Raw genomic sequence first — 25,720 nt, forward strand, 5'->3', positions numbered from 1 at the left:
TACGCCCACAATATAAATTAGAGCACTGCTTTATATATTTCAAGAACTTGGATATGGCACGGATACTTTTGGCTACAAAAAAACAAATGTGAAAATTAACTTCAGCACATCCACATCCGGGCATCTAGCTGACAACATGAAGCAAATTATTAGACTGAGAAGTGACTATCTGCCACACATGAGAGAGAACAAGTAATGCCTCTCTTTGTTTGCTTCCAAAACTGTCCCTCAGTCTCAGACTTCTTCTGGGTTACTTTGCAGTCACTGTCCCTGGAGCAGCAGTTGCTTGTAGCTCAGCACTTTGGCTTCTAGCACCAAAGGAAGCTTTCTGACCAGATCAATCTAAGTCACTCTGTGTCAAGCTGCCAAAGACTTTGTGGTTAAGAAGAATGGTCGAAGCCTTCTATAATTTAAAACCAGGGTGTTTTTTTTTCCACTGGAGTGATTCAATGTACATTGTGTGCACACATGTTCCAGTTACAGATGGAGACTCAAATGACTATCAGACCCTTTGGTGTGAGTTCAAATTTCCTGAAGGTGTTGGAATGTCTGTAAAACATCAGATGCCCTTCTGCTTGAGCTTTTTTTTTTTTTTAATAAATACATTTTAATTCTTTGCTGATTTGACATCTCGCTTTATTTACGGAAAGATTTGACAGTACCTTTGAAAAATTATTCGTAAAAAGTTTTTGAGTCTCTGGCAGGTAACTGACTTTCATATTAAGCACTTAGATCTGATTTGCCTATAACCGAAGACTAGTCATTGTGTTTGTGTGTGTTCCCTTCCCACCAAAAAATCTAAAATCTTTATTCTTGTTCCAATACTATTAGTCATATTTTACAGAATTATTGGTGAGGTGCTGTCATCACTCTAACGATTTAGTTTTCCTACTTAACCTTCAGAAATTCTTTTCAGAGAGGTTTGGGCAATGTTATCAATGTATACTTGGGCTTTTTATTTCTAAGCCTTGTGATAATGGTGAAGTAGCTTCCACTTACCTCTTTTTGCACTAATCCCGATTGTCAGAGAGAAAAAAAAGCCTCCTGTGGTGTTGTGCTTCAAGTAGCAGATTGTGCAGTCCAATGGCTTCCACCAGCTGCCTTTGTTTTTAATGTCTGAGAATCAGAATGTTAAGAAATTGCCGTGAAAAGAAAAATATTCGAAGCAGATATAGTCTTCGGCTGACACCCTGCATTTTTGGTCTCAAGCAAAAAATGAAAACACAGAATATCCATCATCAGCCACCAACCCTGCAGATAGGCTGAAAATGTAGCTGTTTATATAACATGCTTTCAGGTGTATTACTCCCCAGCATGGGATCTCTTGCTCCCTTTCCGATGGCAAAAATTCTACCATTACAGTCATTAGAGTCATTCCTAAGAATATTAAAGCAATGCCACTGTAACAATGTAATATTACAATGCCATATCATCAATTCAAGACAGGCTCTTCATGCTGTGGTAGCAAATGACCTCAAAGTCATAGTGATTTAAAATCATATAAGTTTTCATTATTTTCTTACTTCTGTGACAGGTGTATCAGTGGGGCAGAGGGCTTCTGTTCATCAGTCATTCAGAGACTTCTCTTATCATCATTCCTAAAGAAAAAAAAAATCCTAAATGGGTCTGAAAGTCACAAGGAGGTGCCCAGATCCCCACCCTGATACTGATCAGTTCTACTCACAACTCACCAGCCAGCACTTGTAACATGGTCTCTACAGCCACAAACGGGTCAGCAAGTACATCCAATATGCACCTGAAGCAGTGGGAAAGCATTTAGTAGGAGCACTAAATGACTCCTTCTTTAAGGAATTCCGAATTTGGAAACAGCCTTTACCTTAATGCTTAAGAAATTCTGAAAAGTCCTGAAGAAGCAGAGGTGAAGGAAAGCAAGGCTAATTGGGTTCAGAGGCTTCTCGGGACATGAGCCCAAGGGAGAGGAACCTGTTTGTTTGGAAACAAACAAACAAACAAACAGATGTTAAACAAAAATAAGAGGCAGATCAATTTATTATGCAACTTTGTTCATATCAGTTGTGCTTAAAACTACATTGTAATTAGTGTCAAATTTTTAAAAATGTAAGTATAGCATTTATACTTTAAAAATTACACAAAGTAATATTATATGTGAGGAGCACCTGGGTGGCTCAGTCAGTTAAGCGTCCGACTTTGGCTCAGGTCATGATCTCGCAGTCCGCTGAGTTCGAGTCCGCCGAGCACAGAGCATTGGGCTCTGTGCTGACAGCTCAAAGCCCAGAGCCTGCTTCCAATTCTGTGTCGTCCTCTCTCTCTGCCCCTCCCCACTCATGATCTGTCTCAAAATGAATAAACGTTAAAAAAATTAAAAATATATATACTATTTGACAAGATTATCACAAAAATGTTAAACACACTTATATTTGTGTAATACTAAAAATAACAAAGCCAGGTCATTCATTATTTGCTTCAAATTAGCATTGAAAGAAAATAGCCAAAACATGATATGCACATATGCTAAGGTTTTTTAAATGTTTTTATTTATTTACTTTGAGAGAGAGAGAGAGAGAGAGAGAGAAGGGAGGGAGGGAGAGAGAGAGAGAGAGTTTATTGTAATTTATTGTAAGTCTCCTCAGGATTCACTAAAATGAATAACTACTTGCCAGGAAATCAGTTTTCCTTTGAGAACTATAAGTGGCAGCCACATTTCAATTTGTCTGCTTCATTCTTAGATGACAATATTTTCATAACTAATTACATTTTTTATAGCCACTCTCTCTAACCATGAAGCTACCCATCGGTGCTAGATTATTCAACAGTCCCTTACCAGTTAAATACTTTTTATTGTATGACACACTGCGATTGTGTATCAATTCATCTGTTGAGGAACACTTGAGTCATTTCCAGTCTTTGGTATTACAAATAAAGGTGCTTTGAACGTTTAGGTGCAAGTCTTTGTATAGACATAAGCATTCATTTCTATAGAGCATGTACCTAGGAATAGAATGACTAGCCATAGAAAAGTGTGATTTTAACTTTTTAAGAAATTGCCAAACTCTGTTCCAAAGTGATTATTCAATTTTCCTTTCCCTTGAGCATTGTATGAGAGTTCCAAATGTTCCATTTTCTCAAACACTTGGTATAGCCAGCCTTTTTAATTTTAGGCATTCTAACAGGTGTGCAGTAATATCTCGTTGTGGATTTAATTTGAATTTTTCTAACAATGAGTACATTTTTATTCACCATTTAAACTATTTTTTGAGGTATCTGTTGATGTCTTTTGTTTCTTCTTTGATTGGATTGTCTGCTTTTTTTCTCTTTTTCTTTCTTTCTTTTTTTTTTTTTGGAATTGATTTGTAGGAACTCTACATGTTCTTGATTCAAATCTTTTGTCTGACAGATGTGTTTTGGATAGTTTCTACCAGGCTGTCATTTGCTTTTCATTTTCTTAACTGTACTTTTGGAAGAGTAAATGAAAGAAATGAAAAATATTGGGCAAATGACATTGAAAGTTAGATATTAGTTTTTTTTAAGGAAGGAGCTGTCCTCAAAATTGCATCACATTCTTTCTGGGACTAAGATATTAGGTATCATTAAGATACGCAAAATTCAAAACTAAAGAAAATCATATAAAAAACACCATCACAACAATGTCCATTTCCTGAGTGCCAAGGCTGTGCCAAACAATGTGGTTGGCTACTTAGATAGGAAGTGACTGAGATAGAAGCCTGTCCAACTCCAGAATTATACAACTTTTATCTCTGCCAAAGCCAGCATATTTCTGTTAGTGTTTCATGATTAGTCTGAGAGCCTAAAAAACAGTGAACAAAAAGTACACATTGGTAAACTTCCACTTCTACAAACTTAGCTTTTTTAAGTACTGTGATATTGAGTCTGAAAAGTAGAACATTGAAAGTGATGATCTCAAAATGTCGGATCAATCTTTCCATCCATCTTAATATGGGGGAATCAAAGGAGTGGATGATACAGGATTACTCTAAATAACAAAGAGGAGTTGTTTGCATTTATTTTTTAAATTATTTTTTTCTTAACGGTTATCTAACATACTTTTAAATGTTAAAGCAAACAGGTATACTGTGAGGACATTCATATGTATTTTTAAGGTAAAATTTCAAGTTTCTGGAAAATATTTTTTTAAATTATTTGAAAATTTTATTTATTTGATTTGAGAGAGAGAAAGCACATGAGCAGGGGAGGAGGAGAGAGAAGAAGAGAGAGAATTCCAAGCAAGCTCCATGCTGTCAGTGCAGAGTCTGGTGTGGGGCTTGAACTCATGAACCATGAGATCATGACATGAGCCGCATTCAAGAGTTAGATGCTTTACTGACTGAGCCATCCAGCTGCCCCAGAAAATATTATTTTTATGGTTGATTATTTCAATTATACCCTCCTGTACTAGCATTCTTTATTCACTGGCATTTGTCATTTGGGTCTTTCTGAAAAGACAGCTATTTATTGAGTTTCGAGTCAAGGAGAGTTTGATGCTCAAGTCTTGAGTAGTGGTAAAAAGTTATGCATAGGGTTAATTCTGACTTCCATGTGATCAGTCATAATTTTAAGCTCATGGACTGAGATTAAATAATAAAAAGTCACACAAGAAGAATGTACAAAGTTGAGGAAATATGTTTATACAAAATATGGAAAATATAAGAAAATAGTAAAATGTAGATTTAAACACAAATATGTCAGTAATTACAGTAAATGTTAATATGTTAAATTCCTTATTAAAGTCAAAGATTTTCATACTGTATTTATCAACAGCAACAACTCTATGTGTGTTGGAAGAAATATATCTAAAAACAAAGTTAAGAAAATAATTGAAAGTAACAAATAGAAAAATATGAAAAGCAGAAACAGCAAACAAAGTAACTATAGTGATTTATCACAAAGTATACTACAAGGCATAAAGCATTACTAAAGAGATGAAAAGAAAATATTCATGGGTAATAAGAGGTCCAATTGGCCGGAAAGATATAACAATTCTAAATACCTAGTTTTATAGCTTCAATTTTATGAGACAAAAATTAACAGAAATTCAAGGAAAAATACAAAATAAATACAGAATATTCCAAAAATTATGATTAAACACTGAGCTATAAAGCAATGACTAAAAATAATATTAACCACAATGTGGTTAAAGATGCCTAAACCAAATCTAGAAAAAAATAAAAATAATATTCCAATGAGGAAGCTGTTATCCCAGTAATGCTAGAATGAGTCAACCTTTGAAAATCAATCAGTGTATTTAATCACATCAACAAATAAATTAGAAATGCTATTATTCAGAAAAGAATTAGCCAAACTTTAATATTCATTACTTAGAAAAACTTTTATTTTTTTTAGCAAAGTTTTCATAAAACTGAATTTAAAAACATTTTAAAACAAAAAAAACCCAAAAAACTTTCTTCTATACTAAACATATCTACAAAAATGCATAGCAAAATATAAAATTATAAATTTTAAAAGTCTTTCTCACTAATAAATATTCTATTATCAACAATATGTCCAACATTTTATTGGATTCCCAAGCAATTACAGCAAGACAGAAAAGAAAATAAAATGTCTACGGCATTGAAAGAAACAAAACTGTTTTGCTCTTCACAGTGAGAAAATCCAAAAAATTCTACATGTAAATTATTAAAACAAGTGAGTACATCAGGGCTACTGAATATAAGGTTGTAAGAGTGTTCCTGAGGAAAAAAAAGAATGAATAGGATATACAAACAGATTTATTTTAAGAAAATGGTTTATGCAATTGTAAGGACAGGCAAGTATGAAATCTGTAGAGTGACAGGCTGGAAATTCAGGCTGGAATTGATATTGCATTCTTGAGGTTGAAATCTTCAGGGCAAGCCAACAGGCAGAGTTGTTTCTCCTCCTCCTCCTCCTCCTCCTCCTCCTCCTCCTCCTCCTCCTCCTCCTCTCCCCCTCCTCCTCCACCCCTTTCCCCTCCTCCTTTCCCTCTTCCTTCTCCCCCCCCCCTTCTTCTCCCTCTTCTTCCTACTTCCCCTCCCCCTTTTCCCCTTCCCCTTATTCCTTTTTCTTCCTTCCTCCTTCTTTCTTCCTTCTTTATTCTGACAGAGAGAGTTAGCATGCACAAGAAAGGGAGGGGCAGAGAAAGAAAGAATCTCAAGCAGGTCCTGAGCTGTCACCACAGAGCCTGATGCAAGTCTTGATCCCAAGTATCTTGAGATACCCACCTGAGCTGAAACCCGGAGGCTGATACTTAACTGACTGAACCACTCAGGCGCCCCCAGCAGGCAGAGTTTTTATACTGCAATTCTGAGACAATTGTTTCTTTTTGAGGAAACTTCAGTCTTTGGTCCAAAGGCGTTCAACTTATTGAATGTGGTTCTCCCATGTTATGGGAAATAATCTGCTTTACTCAAAGTCTAATGAGTTAAATATTAATCACATTTTAAAAATAGCTTCACAACATCTTGATTGGTATTAAATAAATAAATGGGCAACATAGCCTAGTCAAGTTCACACATAAAATTACCCATCACAGTCTAGCACTTGTTGTGAACTTGGCACCCCTACACATCTCCTTAAACCATATTTAATCTCTAATGACATAATCCAAATATACTTCTGCCTAATATGATACAACTATCCTGTGTGCAACCCAAAATCCACTAATTATTTTACCAGAAGATGATGCAAACTCCTTGGGTGATAATCCCTTTTCCCTCATATCCTGTAACTTAAATACTATGATGTAAAATTAACAAAACTTAAATACCATGATGCAAAGTTAATACATCTTATATAAGAAGAAAAACAGTATGTCTACATGTCCAGAGACACACACAAATATATTCATAGAATAAGGAAGAAATAGTCATAACGATTATAGTTCTAGTTTCTGAAACTGATCACCTGGTTGTGGACGGTATTAATAACCACCTCTATCCATTCCATATTGTCTTAGCCCTCAGGAAGCATGTCAGCAGAACATGGCTCTTTACCTGCTACAGAGACCCAGATAGTCATTCATGAAGAGTCTAGGCCATTAGTAGTCCTGCCTGAATTGGGTTGTTGTAATTTTCCACTGACTCTAACCACAGAGCATGGTAGTAGTAGGAGATGCCTAACAGATCTTCTGTATTTCAGACATTCTCTTCCTTACGTTCATTTTATAGTACCAGCTCAATTTCCTCCTGGAAATTGGAACCATTCCCCCACCAGGATAATAACTCCCTACTTTGACTATTGATTTAGAGTCAGTCTTAACTTCCAGTTCAATGGAATCATTCGGTGTCCCCTGGTGGAAGCCTTTCTTCCTTTGAAACTAAGATCTCTAGACCAGCAAAACATAAAATGGTGAGGACAGGAAGGAACATTTTTGCTAGTGGACCACTAAGGGTAATAGTGAGTGGAGCCACTTCCATTCCCACCCCTAGCTTCTTGGACCCATGAGTCCTGGATATGAAATAAATAGCATATGTTGAGCACTGATTTTCAAGATTCCCTTATATATTAATTATATATTATATCATATTATATTATTTATATATGTATATACATACTATATATTCTCATATATAGAGAATGAGTTATAAACCATACCTTTTTATATAATGTATGAAAGCATACATCACAGTATTAAATATTATTGACAGATATATAAATAAAGTATTAAAACTTAGAAAAAATACACAAAAGACAAGGACAGGGTAACATTTGCATAAGCAAAGTGGCATGATTGGAGAGAGGTATAAAGAGAACTTCAATTATGAACTTGTTATTAAAAAAAATTTTTTTCTGAAGCAAATATGGCCAAAAAAAAAAAAAAAAACCACTGAATTTTTCAAATGGGGCATGTGAGTCAATGGTATGGACTGAACTGTGTCCTCCTAAAATTCGTATTTTGAAGTCCTAAACTCATTACGATGATATTTGGAGATGGGGCTGTTAGGTGGTAATTAGGTCCAGATGAGGTCGTGAGGGTGGGACCCTCATAGTGGGCTTAGTGCCCTCATAAGAAGAGGCTTCAGAAAACTTGCTCCCTGTCTCTCCACTATGTGTGAATACACCCAGGAGGCAGCCATCTGGAGACCAGGAAGAGAGCTCTCACCAGAACCCTACCCACTGGCACCCATATCTCAGACTTTGAGCCTCCCATACTGTGAGAAAATAAACTTCTGTTGTTGAATCCACCCAACTCATGGTATTTTGCTATGGGCCCACAAGCTGAGAGAGTCATCATTATGCTATTTGTATTATAACTCCTCACATTTAAAAAAATGACCCCCCTTTATGGGGCACCTGGGTGGCTCAGTCGGTTGAGCATCCGACTTCAGTTCAGGTCACGATCTCGTGGTTCACGAGTTCGAGCGCCGCGTCAGGATCTGGGCTGACAGCTCAGAGCCTGGAGCCTGCTTTGGATTCTGTGTCTCCCTCTATCTCTGCCCCTCCCCCGCTCATGCTGTCTCTCTCTCTCTGTCAAAAATAAATAAAACATTTAAAAATAAATAAATAAAATAAAAAAATAAATAAATAAAAATAAAATAAATTAAAAAATGACCCCCCTTTAAAAAAAATTTCATCACCATAAATAGCAAGGTCATGTTGCCCAAAGAATGCATGGAAACACGGACTGCAGCAACAATTAAAAATAAGAGAAGGCATTCTTCAATTAAAAGTAAGTGAAGGCATTCTTCAAATTTAAATTACTACACAAATAGCAGGTATTGTAAAATCCTTGAAGGCAGGAATTATATGAATATCCCCAGTGCCTAGTGCAATACTTGCTATATACCAGTGCTTAATGTCTGTTGTATATAAAGAGTACATAAATTAAACAACTTCTAAAACTACCCAAAGAAATAAACTTTACAACCAATGTTTTCTGAAATTCCATAAAGACATAAAGCTACATCAATAACAACTAAATATTTCTTTGAGCAGCTTGTTATTATGTAACATGTTTCTTAACTTTTAAAGTTACTATAAGTAACATGGACCTCTTGGTCTGATAAAAACAATCTTCTAATATCTTCTTTATACAAATTAGCAACTCTGACTTTCCTTGCTGTCCTTATAACTCTTTTCAATTTCCCTTCCCTAGCCTTCCTTTCCTGGTCCAAAGTTGGATCCTTTCATACTAAATAGGGGCATGTGATAGCTTCCTTATTTGTCTTCTTTTGAACTAATAGTCCCTAAGAAACTATTATCATTTTTATTTTCTGTCAGTCCCAAGACACATACTGCAACTTTTTCAGGAAAAATGATCACATTTTGTTTATTAACCTGCATCAGACAACGCTGATTTTTTTATTGATATATAAATAAGCTATCATTGTAGAGAACCACATCTAGAGTATGGACCTGGATACTATTTGTACAAATGGAGCTATCGAGGAAATTTTAAAAAGAGTGGTTGCAAGCAAGCACTGTATATACAGGTTCTTCTTTCTCCTTTCTTTTGTCTTCTTTTGTCTCCTTTCCTTTCCTTCCTTTCTTCCTTTCTCTTTTTCTCTCTTCTCTTTTCTTTTTTCTTTCTTCTCTAACATCATATGTGTTTATACTTTCCCTAACTTTGCAAACGTGTTAATTCAAACTGGTCTCCTAAGTATTCCCTCCTGTTGGTGGCATTTGGCTGTATAGTAAAATGAGCAACTCCCACAATTGTTAATGCTTCCTTCCTCAAAGGGAGAGAAGTCCAAATTTAAGTTTGTGTTACTCCCCACCTGAGGCAAGATGTCTCGTCGTTTTTTGGTGAATTCAAATAATTGCTACAACAGTTTGTTCTTATTTGCATTATATAGAACTATAGCAACAATATTTGCACTGTTATTAACCTGTTTTGCAGTAAATGGTGTTTACTTATGGCCTTGTACATGTGGTATCTATTAAGTAACATCCCCAAGAATGGAAGCTTGCTTACTTGCTAAATGGAAAACAAAATGTCAAAAGTAATTGAGGGGAAATGAAAAGTAAATGGCAAATTTTGACAGGCTTAAGGCTTACTCAAATTATCAAAAATGCAGATTACTTATACATTAATAAATGAAATACTAATAACAGTTCTTCAGGCTTGACTGGAACTATTTATGGCAAGATTTCAACATTTCTTCACATAATATGACACATTTACATTTTCCCAATGCAGTTAAGATTTCAATTATTAATGTAATACATATTTTATTAGTCATTTAGTAATACTGTAGAATAATTGAAAAACGCAGTGAATGATTTATAAAATGAGAACAGTGATTCCAAGAGACTTTCTTCAATTTAAGCAAGAAAATAATACAACTTTTTATAGAAGGAAAACACCATCTTCCATGGCTTTATTATTGTTGAATTTATAGCTCATATTTCAGTTGTCTTTAAAAATGATTTGAGATGGCCTAGCATAAACATAATGCAACCCATGTTACTTTAAAAAATATATATATTTTAAATATTTATTTACTTTTGAGAAAGAGAGAGACAGAACGTGAGCAGGGGAGGGGCAGAGAGAGAGGGAGACACAGAATACGAAGCAGGCTCCAGGCTCTGAGCTGTCAGCACAGAGAATGAAGTGGGGCTCATACTCGTGAACCGTGTGATCATGACCTGAGTGAAATCTGAGGCTTAGCTGCCTGAGCCACCAAGGCACCCCAATTAAAAATATTTTTAAATGTGAATGATAGGAGTCATTTGGGAAAGGAGAATCTGAGTACTTTGGCCAAAGGGTAAAAGTGGTATCTCACCAAGTGCTTTCTGCTCAGAAAGAGAATTTGTTGTTGCCAGCATCTCATGTGACATCAGATCCAATATGAGAAATGTTCAACCATTCTGCAAGACGATGCTACTCAGAACTTGAGCAAGAATTGAATTTCCTCTGGGAAGGTGTTCTTTTTTTTTAAGTTTTTTTAAAATTTATTTTAACTAATCTCTACACCTCATGTGGGGCTCTAACCCAAGACCCCTAGATAAAGAGCCACACGCTCCTCCAACTGAGCCAGCTAGGTGCCCCTCCTCTGGTAAATTGTTGTGCACCGACCTCATTGACAATGTGGAAAAATGCTGGGAACTAACATAACATCAGAAATTGCCCACCTGGAGTACCTGGGTGACTCAGTAGGTTGAGCATCTAACTCTTGATTTCGGCTCGGGTCATGATCTCACAGTTTATAAGATCAAGCCCAGGCAACAGGCTCTGCACTGACAGTGGAAAGCCTGCTTGGGATTCTCTCTTTTCCTCTCCCTCTGACCCTACCCCAGTCAAGCACACTCTCTTTCTCTCTCAAAGTAAATAAGGATTTAAAAAATATAGGTACCACCAATAGGTAAGACTTTGAACTATGTCACCACTCAATCCTTGATATAGCAGAGTATTAGAACACAAATTCCAAAACCCAAAGAAATTTGGAGAGGTTATACTATGTCTGTGGATAGGTGGAAGAAAGAACTGGAAATAAATCTAGAACCTTAGATCTTTCATTCTCCAACTTACCAATTTTCATTGACAGACCTTAAAAAATCCTAATGCAACAATATTGGGTTTCTGTTTTTTATGTAATCAAACTAATCTCACAACTGAGTTCCCATCCTGTAAGGACGTTGAGGAAGACTCCATTTCAGTTTTCCTGGGGGTCTCCCTACCCAGAGTAGTACGAAAGTCCCAATGTTAACAAAATGGGAAATCGTTCTAAATCACGTCACAGTTGACATTGCTGCCCTCCGGAGGACTGATGTCCTCTGCCTTCAGGAGCCGTGATGCCCCTTTTTAGGCATGTTTGAAATAGCTGAAAATATTCTTCTCAGGGAAGCTCCAGGGGCTTGTGTGACCAATGGATCTTTAACCTCTCTCTTGGGTCATACAAAGACCCCCATATTTTTTCTGCTTCTCAAAAGCACACCCCTCTCTTCTGCCTCCACAAGACCCCAACAATGTACTTTCACTGATCCTAGGAGAGGTCTACATCATGAAGTTTCTATTTGCTGCCTTGCAAAGACCTCCAAGGAAAAGAATAACAAAGATCAGCTGTCTGCCTAGAATGAAGGGAAGAGAAAAATTGTACGGAGCACAAATGCTATTTAATCTTGAAACCAAATATTGCCATCAGAATGACTTAAAAATGATAAAAAGTTTGTCAGAACGTTTTAATTTTAATACTAACTGAACCAAAATGTGCAAGGTATTGTATCTTACCTTTTCAATGCAACCCATTTTAAGAGGTCATGGAGCACATGGTGTAATTTTTTTCCCATTCATTTTTGTTCGGTTTCTTTGAATTCAAACTAAAATTGACTTCATCACTCATTTGACTCTCCTCTCCAAACTCTCCCCAATCCACTGATTTCTTTTCTCTTGTCTGTGTTGGTGATTGCACTGCCAAGGTAAGTCCTGTGATATCTCTTAAAGAAAAGAAGCAAGAAACCAAAATAACTCAACCCATTTAGGCAATCCGTTATGGTAGCTCCTACACAAGCTATGGACACCCATCTCTCTGTTTTTGCAGAAAGTACTTCTCTATGATAAGGTATGGCTCTTCTACATCTGGAGCAACCTCCAGGATTCTCTAAGTCCAGGTCAAGACCTACCTTCTCCAAAAAAAGTGCTCCTCAACCTCTTTTTTTGTCTTCTTGGAAACAGTCATTCCTTTTGTCTGAAAACTCTCAGATTTGCTTCTCTGCAACCATTCACTATTTCCTGGAGTATATACTTGTCTTAGGCATCTTATGGTTGTACTTATATTTTTATTTATTTTTTTGTACTTATGATATTTTTAAATCATTTATATTATTTATAAGACTTTGCCTATGTGTCTCTAGACCGTGAGCTTTGAGTGTGAGGCTATGATTCTTCTCCATAAGTTCTCCATACAGAGATCTCCATAGGCCCCCAGTGAGAGGCCCCCCTGTGAAACTGTTGTATCCTGCCTTCAAGATGTCTGAGAGGAATGTACAGCCATACCTCAGCCTGGTGATTCTGGCAGAATTTAGAGAAAAACATGTTTCCAGTGTAAATTAACATAGAATAAATTAGGTAAGCAAAATCATTTGATGCCTTTATATTTCTCACACATTACATTAATATTTTAAGTGTGTTCCATATACATATATGTGTACTTATCTATTTATATATACACTTTCCTTATCAATGAAATGGCTTAGTATACATCCTGATTTTTGAGAGAGTTGGAGAAAGGAACCCCACATTTTCTGGAATAGAGAAAGAGGAAATTCACCTAGTGCAGGAGGTATCTTTCCTCCAAAAGAAAGTAGAAAACTTCCTCCAGCAACCAAGACCCAATCTAATTTTAAAAGGTCCTTTTTATGAATGTAAAAATGAATACTATTTGAATTATCCATTCATCAAAGCATTAAACTTAAAAACGAATTTCTGCTCTCCAGAATGGCGCCATTGCACATTTCTGCTCCAGAATAATTCGTGTGGCTATATCTGGCAGCCAAACATGAAAGTGTGGGTGTTGAGTGGCTGGCAGCTGGCCCAGTATTTAACCCTGCTGTTTTAGAATGCCATAAAATAAGCACAATTTAATCTTCCCAAATCATTTGGTCAGTGACTGTGATTTCCGCAGAAAATAACTTCAAAGAAGACAGGCACCTTTGTTGATGCTTGTTTAAGCAGCTTTGAGTGCCAACATATTTAAGGATAGGAAGCACAAACCTCAAAGCCTATAATACATTCTTGGGATTATATACCAAGGGGATGTGTAGACTGGCCTATTAAATTTCCCTGGTGGTAAGGATGTGCTTAGATTGACACAGTTAAGAGATAAGGTCATCAGATAAAAAGTCTGGCTTAGTTAAGTAGAACATGACACTCTTGATCTCAGGATTGTAAATTCAAGCCCCACCTTAGGTGTTTAGATTACTTAAAAATAAAATATTTGGGGCTCCTGGGTGGCTCAGTCAGTTAAGTGTCAGTTCAGGTCATGATCTAGTGGTTGGTGAGTTAGAGCCCCCCTCAGTCTCTGTGCTGACAGCTCAGAGCCTGGAGCCCAATTCAGACTCTGTCTCCCTCTCTCTCTCTGCCCCTCCCCTGCTCATGTTCTGTCTCTCTCTCTCTCTCTCTCTCTCTCTCTTTCAAAAATAAGTAAACATTTAAAAATAAACAAAGTATTTAAAATAAAAGTCATCACAAATGGATAGATACTGCTAGTTAAAAATCTATTAAAGTAGAGACTTTGCCCTAGATACTGAAAACAGACTGGTGGTTGCCAGAGGTGGGCTGGGGGTGGATAAAATGGATGAAGGGAGTCAAAAGGTACAAAATTCCAATTATAAAATAAGTAAATCATGGCGATGTGATGTACAGCATTGGAACTAAAGTTAATAACACTGTAGTGCATGTTTGAAAGCTGGTAAGAGAGTAAACCTTAAAAGTTCTCATCACAAGAAAAAGTGCTTTTTGTAAATATATGTGGTGATGGATGTGAACTAAACTTATTGTCATCATTTAAAAATATATACAAATATGAAATCATTATATACACCTGAAACTAATATAATGTACATCAATTATATTTGAATTTTAAAAAGATCAAGACTTTGCTATAAAAAAACATAAATCATTATATAAAACCATGATGTTTACTTATGACCTGGAAAAAAAAAACACTTCTTTAGGATACTCTCCATAATAACCTCCATTTAATTGATGACATGAAATAAAGATTGTATCAATTTATCTCATGTTTAGTTGGGAACATAATAAACAACTATTTTTTTTTTAATGTTTACTTATCTATTTTTGGGAGAGAGAGAGCAGGAAAGCAGGGAAGGAAGAGAGAGAGGGAGACAGAATCTAAAGCAGGTTCTTAGATCCAAGCTGTGAACTCAGACTGGACTCAGGACTCAAACTTACGAACTGTGAGATCATGATCTGAGCCAAAGTCAGACACTTAACCAACTGATCAACCCAGGCACCCCACGAACAACTAGTTTTTTTAAGCTGTCATTTGACAGTTTTGGAGAATATTACATGATGTAATTTCAGTAAGTGTATCCATTATATGTAGAAACAAACTCTAGGGAAAGTACCTGATCACCTTTGATTAATGCTGAGAATCTATTTTAAATTAAGGAAACCAAACCTGACCTACTCTAGTATGAGGGACCCTGATGTCATAAACGAATTTTGGTGTTTTCAGTAAAACTCTAAGACATGATTTATTTTTAAGAGCTTCCCATCTTGTCTTGAATTAAAAAAAAATGAAAGACCAAAAATACATTATTTTTCCCAATGCATTTATCTAACTTAGACTTACATATGTAAAAGTAGTTTAAACCAAAATTACTTCTAATATCAATAACACAAGGCAATTTACCTTCTTTATCTTACCACTGAAGACGAACATAGATAAGTCACATTACATATTTATTAAGATGCCTAAGAATATTTTTCTGTCATCAATTTTGTCCATTATTTGGTGTGCAAGTATTCTATTTTGCCTCTCTTTATATTTTCCAGTGACAACTTTTAATTCTCTTCTCAGTCCCAGTCTCTTACATAACTCAACCCATTTCTTAGATTTTCAGTTCCTTGATCTCTTTCTCTTAACTTTCTTTTCCAATCCATACTTAATTTCTTCCCTACTTAAAATGGGTTCCATGATTTGTCCTAATACTACCCTCAAATTCCTTACCCCTTGACTATCTTTGTGTTACACTCTTTAGAATGTCAATTTCTCTCTCTGATTCATTCTAACTAGTTACTTTGTTATTTTTCCTGGCTACCAGTGATTACCAGAAAAAATAAAATGGCTTAATTCTATTAATAAATGCCATTACAAACATGATATTAGCTGGAGCTATCCTCATAGTGATTCTTATTTTACCGAGAGATTGTTATGTTCTTCTCATACCTATATGATTCACGTTCTGCAAAAGATCTATCTTTGGAAATCACAGGACAAAATTTCCTCCCCTCAAATCCCACAGGGATAAAGTTCTGGATCATTCCATGAGGAAAGTAACCTAGAGTGTGACAACTACTAGTTGATCATGAGGGCGTCTAAAACAGGTGGTAGAGGAGGGGACAAGAGTGTTAATTACTCTCCAAAAGATGACTCACTAAATAAACCCAGAATAAGCCAAACATTTTCTGATTCTTCATGTAGCAGATGTTCTATCTTTTCTTAAAGATTGATGTCAATTATTCCTACCAGTACTGTGACTCATTTGCTTTCTTCATGGTCTTTGGCATAAGGAGCCTGAAGTAAGTGACTGATAGTTATATCATAGAATTCCAAGGGACTATTACTGTGTACACTGATGGAAGAATTCTCCTTTGAGAACCATAACCTCTCAATTCACAGACCCTAAATTTGTGGCAATGAGAAGTACAAGGACCCCAAGTATGTCACTGGGAGTGATGGTAAGTGGGAATATTTGTACTTCAACTACTTGGTTCCCAGGTTCATGTATTCTCTTTGAAGACAAAACCTCAGATAATAGTGTTTCATTTAGAGTATACACTCAACCCTGAGAATAACGTAGTCCTGGAGGAGGATCCTTGCAGGACATAATTTCAAACTTGTGCCTCAGCCACATCTTTAAGAGGTCAAGATACTGTGTTCTGAGGCTAGTGACTGGAAAAGAACCGCGGGATCTCTTGGTCATTTTTCCACTGCCACACTTCCTTTGATATACTTACCAATATTAGTTTTATTTGTGAATAAAACCACTCTGCAAGCCCTCAGATAGTGGGTCTAGAGAAAGCTCTGTTGGCATGAAAGTCAATCCCATAGGAAGAATAAGTGTCAATTACAGAGAATATGAATTGTGATTCTTTCAGAGTGGAAGGGTCCAATGTAGTCCACCAAGAAGCTGACTGTACTCTTCAAGGAACAGCCATGTACTAGGGTCCAGGATTGATTTCTTTGCTGACAATTTGCATATTCAACAGGGAAAGTCACTAGATTAGCACTGGTAAGTCAGTGCCCATGCAGACCCCCATGACTACATTCTTCATTGTCCATAGTGCCAGCACTAGGGTGGATTATCATGGAGGTTGGGTGATGTCTACTGGCCAAGTCACTGTATCAGTTTGGTTGCTCCCTTCTGTGTCAATGTGTGTTTTCTCTCAGAGATATTGACATACCAATCAAAGATCTTCACATTTTGTGTTTGTTTCATAGGTCCAAATTCAGGTCACCTCTCCAGACCTCTTGGTCCCCAACTTTACATTCTTCCTTTTCTATGTCCCTGACTAACCAGCTATTGCCACTATTGATGAGTTCATGTGACCATGAGGTATTTCTCTTTCCACACAAAGTGAATGCCAAATACAATACTTCCAGCTTTACTTATTGAAGAGTTTTCCTACACCACTGCCTTCCAGGGAAACCTCTGCTTGGAGTTGTGATTCATCTGTGTTTTCACCTAACATCATGATAACATACCAACCCTTTAGTGAACTCATGACTGAGGGGCATTCTCTTCCATCACCTGTTTATAAGCAAACTTCAACACTGCAGTAGGTGTGACTTGGGGGAGATGTGCTGCTACAGGAGTGATAGATAACATGGTGTGGTGGAAGGGATTGTCTGGGCTACTAGCTTATGCAATTTATTATCTCTGCTTACTCCTGACCCTGGATGTATCATTTCCATCTTACAACTGTTGGGTTCCATCTGACTGTATTACTTAAATAATCTTAGAGGACTCAGTACATGGTGGCCATCTCTGGCTATTTAATCACTGGGTGTCACTAGGTCAGAAGCTCAATTCCTGATGGTCCGGAAGATGGCGGCGTAGGAGGACGCGGGGCTCACAGCGCGTCCTGCCGATCACTTAGATTCCACCTACACCTGCCTAAAGAACCCAGAAAACCGCCAGAGGATTAGCAGAAGGGAGTCTCCGGAGTCAAGCGCAGACGAGAGGCCCACGGAAGAGGGTAGGAAGGGCGGCGAGGCGGTGCGCGCTCCACGGACTGGCGGGAGGGAGCCGGGGCGGAGGGGCGGCTCGCCGGCCAAGCAGAGCCCCCGAGTCTGGCTGGCAAAAGCGGAGGGGCCGGACGGACTGTGTTCCGATAGCAAGCGCGACTTAGCGTCTGGGAGGTCATAAGTGAACAGCTCTGCTCGGAAAGCGGGAAGGCTGGAGGACAAAGGGAGGGAGAGCTGCTGAGCCGCCGGACGGCAGAGCTCAGCTTGGCGGGGAACAAAGGCGCACGCCAGCGCCATCTCCCCCGCCCATCCCCCAGCCAAAATCCCAAAGGGAACCAGTTCCTGCCAGGGAACTTGCTCGCTCCGCGCAAACACCCAACTCTGTGCTTCTGCGGAGCCAAACCTCCGGCAGCGGATCTGACTCCCTCCCGCTGCCACAGGGCTCCTCCTGAAGTGGATCACCTAAGGAGAAGCGAGCTAAGCCTGCCCCTCCAGCCCCCGTGCACCTTGCCTACCCACCCCAGCTAATACGCCAGATCCCCAGCAACACAAGCCTGGCAGTGTGCCAGTAGCCCAGACGGGACACGCCACCCCACAGTGAATCCCGCCCCTAGGAGAGGGGAAGAGAAGGCACACACCAGTCTGTGGCCCCAGCAGTGGGCTGGGGGCAGACATCGGGTCGGACTGCGGCCCCGCCCACTAACTCCAGTTATACACCACAGCACAGGGGAAGTGCACTGCAGGTCCTCACCACGCCAGGGACTCTCCAAAATGACCAAACGGAAGAATTCCCCTCAGAAGAATCTCCAGGAAATAACAACAGCTAATGAACTGATCAAAAAGGATTTAAATAATATAACAGAAAGTGAATTTAGAATAATAGTCATAAAATTAATCGCTGGGCTTGAAAACAGTATACAGGACAGCAGAGAATCTCTTGCCACAAAGATCGAGGGACTAAGGAACAGTCACGAGGAGTTGAAAAACGCTTTAAACGAATTGCAAAACAAAATGGAATCCACGATGGCTCGGCTTGAAGAGGCAGAGGAGAGAATAGGTGAACTAGAAGATAAAGTTATGGAGAAAGAGGAAGCTGAAAGAAAGAGAGATAAAAAAATCCAGGAGTATGAGGGGAAAATTAGAGAACTAAGTGATACACTAAAAAAAAATAATATACGCATAATTGGTATCCCAGAGGAGGAAGAGAGAGGGAAGGGTGCTGAAGGGGTACTTGAACAAATTATAGCTGAGAACTTCCCTGAACTGGGGAAGGAAAAAGGCATTGAAATCCAAGAGGCACAGAGAACTCCCTTCAGACGTAACTTGAATCGATCTTCTGCACGACATATCATAGTGAAACTGGCAAAATACAAGGATAAAGAGAAAATTCTGAAAGCAGCAAGGGATAAACGTGCCCTCACATATAAAGGGAGACCTATAAGACTCGTGACTGATCTCTCCTTTGAAACTTGGCAGGCCAGAAAGGCTTGGCACGATATCTACAGTGTGCTAAACAGAAAAAATATGCAGCCGAGAATCCTTTATCCAGCAAGTCTGTCATTTAGAATAGAAGGAGAGATAAAGGTCTTCCCAAACAAACAAAAACTGAAGGAATTTGTCACCACGAAACCAGCCCTACAAGAGATCCTAAGGGGGATCCTGTGAGACAAAGTACCAGAGACATCACTACAAGCATAAAACATACAGACATCACAATGACTCTAAACCCATATCTTTCTATAATAACACTGAATGTAAATGGATTAAATGCGCCAACTAAAAGACATAGGGTATCAGAATGGATAAAAAAACAAGATCCATCTATTTGCTGTCTACAAGAGACACATTTCAGATCTGAGGACACCTTTAGATTGAGAGTGAGGGGATGGAGAACTATTTATCATGCTACTGGAAGCCAAAAGAAAGCTGGAGTAGCCATACTTATATCAGACAAACTAGACTTTAAATTAAAGGCTGTAACAAGAGATGAAGAAGGGCATTATATAATAATCACAGGGTCTATCCACCAGGAAGAGCTAACTATTATAAATGTCTATGCGCCAAATACCCGAGCCCCCAGATATATAAAACAATTACTCATAAACATAAGCAACCTTATTGATAAGAATGTGGTCATTGCAGGGGACTTTAACACCCCACTTACAGAAATGGATAGATCATCTAGACACACAGTCAATAAAGAAACAAGGGCCCTGAATGATACATTGGATCAGATGGACTTGACAGATATATTTAGAACTCTGCATCCCAAAGCAACAGAATATACTTTCTTCTCGAGTGCACATGGAACATTCTCCAAGATAGATCATATACTGGGTCACAAAACAGCCCTTCATAAGTTTACAAGAATTGAAATTATACCATGCATACTTTCAGACCACAATGCTATGAAGCTTGAAATCAACCACAGGAAAAAGTCTGGAAAACCTCCAAAAGCATGGAGGTTAAAGAACACCCTACTAACGAATGAGTGGGTCAACCAGGCAATTAGAGAAGAAATTAAAACATATATGGAAACAAACGAAAATGAAAATACAACAATCCAAACGCTTTGGGATGCAGCGAAGGCAGTCCTGAGAGGAAAATACATTGCAATCCAGGCCTATCTCAAGAAACAAGAAAAATCCCAAATACAAAATCTAACAGCACACCTAAAGGAAATAGAAGCAGAACAGCAAAGGCAGCCTAAACCCAGCAGAAGAAGAGAAATCATAAAGATCAGTGCAGAAATAAACAATATAGAATCTAAAAAAACTGTAGAGCAGATCAACGAAACCAAGAGTTGGTTTTTTGAAAAAATAAACAAAATTGACAAACCTCTAGCCAGGCTTCTCAAAAAGAAAAGGGAGATGACCCAAATAGATAAGATCATGAATGAAAATGGAATGATTACAACCAATCCCTCAGAGATACAAACAATTATCAGGGAATACTATGAAAAATTATATGCCAGCAAATTGGACAACCTGGAAGAAATGGACAAATTTCTAAACACCCACACTCTTCCAAAACTCAATCAGGAGGAAATAGAAAGCTTGAACAGACCCATAACCAGCGAAGAAATTGAATCGGTTATCAAAAATCTCCCAACAAATAAGAGTCCAGGACCAGATGGCTTCCCAGGGGAGTTCTACCAGACATTTAAAGCAGAGATAATACCTATCCTTCTCAAGCTATTCCAAGAAATAGAAAGGGAAGGAAAACTTCCAGACTCATTCTATGAAGCCAGTATTACTTTGATTCCTAAACCAGACAGAGACCCAGTAAAAAAAGAGAACTACAGGCCAATATCCCTGATGAATATGGATGCAAAAATTCTTAATAAGATACTAGCTAATCGAATTCAACAGCATATAAAAAGAATTATTCACCATGATCAAGTGGGATTCATTCCTGGGATGCAGGGCTGGTTCAACATTCGCAAATCAATCAACGTGATACATCACATTAACAAAAAAAAAGAGAAGAACCATATGATCCTGTCAATCGATGCAGAAAAGGCCTTTGACAAAATCCAGCACCCTTTCTTAATAAAAACCCTTGAGAAAGTCGGGATAGAAGGAACATACTTAAAGATCATAAAGGCCATTTATGAAAAGCCCACAGCTAACATCATCCTCAACGGGGAAAAACTGAGAGCTTTTTCCCTGAGATCAGGAACACGACAGGGATGCCCACTGTCACCGCTGCTGTTTAACATAGTGCTGGAAGTTCTAGCCTCAGCAATCAGACAACAAAAGGAAATCAAAGGCATCAAAATTGGCAAAGATGAAGTCAAGCTTTCGCTTTTTGCAGATGACATGATATTATACATGGAAAATCCGATAGACTCCACCAAAAGTCTGCTAGAAGTGATACATGAATTCAGCAAAGTTGCAGGATACAAAATCAATGTGCAGAAATCAGTTGCATTCTTATACACTAACAATGAAGCAACAGAAAGACAAATGAAGAAACTGATCCCATTCACAATTGCACCAAGAAGCATAAAATACCTAGGAATAAATCTAACCAAAGATGTAAAAGATCTGTATGCTGAAAACTATAGAAAGCTCATGCAGGTAATTGAAGAAGATATAAAGAAATGGAAAGACATTCCCTGCTCATGGATTGGAAGAATAAATATTGTCAAAATGTCAATACTACCCAAAGCTATCTACACATTCAATGCAATCCCAATCAAAATTGCACCAGCATTCTTCTCGAAACTAGAACAAGCAATCCTAAAATTCATATGGAACCACAAAAGGCCCCGAATAGCCAAAGTAATTTTGAAGAAGAAGACCAAAGCAGGAGGCATCACAATCCCAGACTTTAGCCTCTACTACAAAGCTGTCATCATCAAGACAGCATGGTATTGGCATAAAAACAGACACATAGACCAATGGAATAGAATAGAAACCCCAGAACTAGACCCACAAACGTATGGCCAACTCATCTTTGACAAAGAGGAAAGAACATCCAATGGAAAAAAGACAGTCTCTTTAACAAATGGTGCTGGGAGAACTGGACAGCAACATGCAGAAGGTTGAAACTAGACCACTTTCTCACACCATTCACAAAAATAAACTCAAAATGGATAAAGGACCTGAATGTGAGACAGGAAACCATCAAAACCTTAGAGGAGAAAGCAGGAAAAGACCTCTCTGACCTCAGCCGTAGCAATCTCTTACTCGGCACATCCCCAAAGGCAAGGGAATTAAAAGCAAAAGTGAATTACTGGGACCTTAGGAAGATAAAAAGCTTCTGCACAGCAAAGGAAACAACCAACAAAACTAAAAGGCAACCAACGGAATGGGAAAAGATATTTGCAAATGACACATCGGACAAAGGGCTAGTATCCAAAATCTATAAAGAGCTCATCAAACTCCACACCCGAAAAACAAATAACCCAGTGAAGAAATGGGCAGAAAACATGAATAGACACTTCTCTAAAGAAGACATCCGGATGGCCAACAGGCACATGAAAAGATGTTCAACGTCGCTCCTTATCAGGGAAATACAAATCAAAACCACACTCAGATACCACCTCACGCCAGTCAGAGTGGCCAAAATGAAGAAATCAGGAGACTATAGATGCTGGAGAGGATGTGGAGAAACAGGAACCCTCTTGCACTGTTGGTGGGAATGCAAATTGGTGCAGCCGCTCTGGAAAGCAGTGTGGAGGTTCCTCAGAAAATTAAAAATAGACCTACCCTATGACCCAGCACTAGCACTGCTAGGAATTTATCCAAGGGATACAGGAGTACTGATGCATAGGGGCACCTGTACCCCAATGTTTATAGCGGCACTCTCAACAATAGCCAAATTATGGAAAGAGCCTAAATGTCCATCAACTGATGAATGGATAAAGAAATTGTGGTTTATATACACAATGGAATACTACGTGGCAATGAGAAAAAATGAAATATGGCCTTTTGTAGCAACATGGATGGAACTGGAGAGTGTGATGCTAAGTGAAATAAGCCATACAGAGAAAGACAGATACCATATGGTTTCACTCTTATGTGGATCCTGAGAAACGTAACAGAAACCCATGGGGGAGGGGAAGGAAAAAAAAAAAAAAAAGAGGTTAGAGTGGGAGAGAGCCAAAGCATAAGAGACTGTTAAAAACTGAGAACAAACTGAGGGTTGATGGGGGGTGGGAGGGAGGGCAGGGTGGGTGATGGGTATTGAGGAGGGCACCTTTTGGGATGAGCACTGGGTGTTGTATGGAAACCAATTTGACAGTAAATTTCATATATAAAAAAAAAAAAAAAAAGAAAACAGTAAAAAAAAAAAAAAAAAAAAGAAGCTCAATTCCTGCCAGGGCCCAGCTGCATACCAGGAGCTGGCTTTCAGTAGGTATGCAGTTCATTACAATAAATAATGCGGCCTTGTTCCAGAAACCCGGGGGTCTATGTTTTAATATTTCCACCAGTGATGCCTCTGGTGTCATATTACCACAGGGGTTATGTTTTCATTCTCCCAATGCACATAATCCTGGTATCACAGTACAATATGGCTCAAGAGACACTGTGATTACACCATATTATTCCCTTTCCTGCTTTGAGTCCCACTAAAAATCACGATAGCCTTCCATGTCACCTAGAAGATGTATTAGAACATCAGTCTTAAGTGCTGAAGATGCTAGCTAGAGAATTCAGAGTTTTGTTACAGAATAGCGAGTTTTGTGCTTCTTTCTTAGAAAACTTATTTAAATTTCCACAATCACCAAATTTTTCTTTGGACTGGTAGTATATGAACTTGGATAGGAACATTTTTACCTCTCTATTTACCATTTCCATCAATTACGTTCCACAGTTGTATTAGGCAATACCTATTACTGTGTCATGAACAGAAATCATAGATATTTTCATATTATGTTATAGTTATTATATATATCTTGAACTAATATTTTTATACATGATATTAATATTTTGAGGTATTAGACCTGCCTCTATCTCTTAATATTTAATAATTTAATTAATATATATATTACATTAAAAATGCATGTTCAACATATTTGACATAATATTTCAATATAATAGATTTAACTTACAATTCTATACATTTTTTCATTTATTTACAAATATTTTTACTCTGTAAACTTCTACAGAATGCCACAGAAGTCCAGTTTATAACATAAAAACATCTAGAACCCCTACCTAGACCAAGCCTCTCTCTCTGGTGAGTACGCCTCTATGACATTCAGGTCATCCACCCTAAAGCAGCCTCCTGGGTGCTTTTTACAACATCCTGTTTTTTAGATTTCTTTTCATCACCATGTTTATAAATGCCTATATTTCCTCGTTCATATGGCTGGCTGTTGTTGGCTCACACTTGATCTGGTTGACATTTCCTTCTTAAAATGTCCCACTTTAACATGTCAGGCTTATCCCTCTAGACTTTCTTCAATGGATAAACTTCCTTTGAAAGATAATTTTCCTTAGTTTTTGTCCACTAACACTTCTTTATTCTCTAATTCATTTTCCTATGTGGATAACTTCATCCATTGACACTAGTCCAAACATCATTAAAATGTATTATTCCCAAGGGGATATACAAGTCCATAATCCCTTATGTGTCATCCTGAAATCCCTAAACCTCCTTTTTCTCTACAAAAGTCACTGGTAGCAAAACATTACCTGAAATTACAAAATAGCCTATACTTACCTCAGGTCCTATGAATATTCATACATTTCACCAATAGAATTTGTATTATGGTTTATTACATGGTGCAGCCAGGATCCTGCTAAGAATACTACCTTTCAAAGGATGGGAGTAAACTATTACCTTTTTTCATTTAAATTACAGTTAGTTGGGGTGCTTGGGTGTCTCAGTCATTTAAACATCCAACTCTTGGTTTCTGATCAGATCGTGATCTCACAGTCCCTGAGATCAAGCCTTGAATGGGTTCTGTGCTGACAGCATGGAGCCTGCTTGAGATTCTCTCTCTCTCTTTCTCTGCCCTTCCCCCACTCATTCACACACATACTCTCTCTCTCTCTCAAAAAGAAATAAACTTTAAAAAATTGAAAAAAAATAAATTTGAGTTAACATACAGGGCAATTTTGGTTTTAAGAGTAAAATTCAGTGATTCATCACTCACATACAACACCCAGTGCTCAACCACAAGTGCCCTCCTTAGGACCCATCGTTCACCTAGTCCATCTCTCACCTACCTCCCTATGTCAAATCAGAGTTTGTTCTCTATCATTAAGAGTCTCTCGGGGCACCTGGGTGGCTCAGTCGGTTGAGCGTCTGACTTTGGCTCAGGTCATGATCTCCCCGTCCGTGAGTTTGGGCCCCATGTAGGGCTCTGTGCTGACAGCTCAGAGCCTGGAGTCTGCTTCGGATTCTGTGTCTCC

The 25,720-nt window shown here is 38.1% G+C and overlaps 1 protein-coding gene across 1 annotated transcript in view; it reads right to left on the reverse strand.

Moving 5' to 3' along the window:
- Window positions 1-25,720, reverse strand: part of LOC132679235 (uncharacterized) — a 126,725-nt gene that overhangs the window by 98,146 nt on the left and 2,859 nt on the right. The window contains exons 3-7 of the mRNA XM_081795047.1: window positions 12,146-12,351; window positions 1,838-1,944; window positions 1,692-1,756; window positions 1,524-1,598; window positions 1,000-1,116 (exon numbers count right to left, since the gene is read on the reverse strand). The gene's annotated coding sequence lies outside the window, so the exon portion shown is untranslated. The remainder of the gene's footprint in view (window positions 1-999; window positions 1,117-1,523; window positions 1,599-1,691; window positions 1,757-1,837; window positions 1,945-12,145; window positions 12,352-25,720) is intronic.

The sequence above is a fragment of the Panthera onca genome, chromosome A2 (genome assembly GCF_046562875.1).
Source record: "Panthera onca isolate mPanOnc1 chromosome A2, mPanOnc1 haplotype 2, whole genome shotgun sequence".
Classification (NCBI taxonomy): domain Eukaryota; kingdom Metazoa; phylum Chordata; class Mammalia; order Carnivora; family Felidae; genus Panthera; species Panthera onca.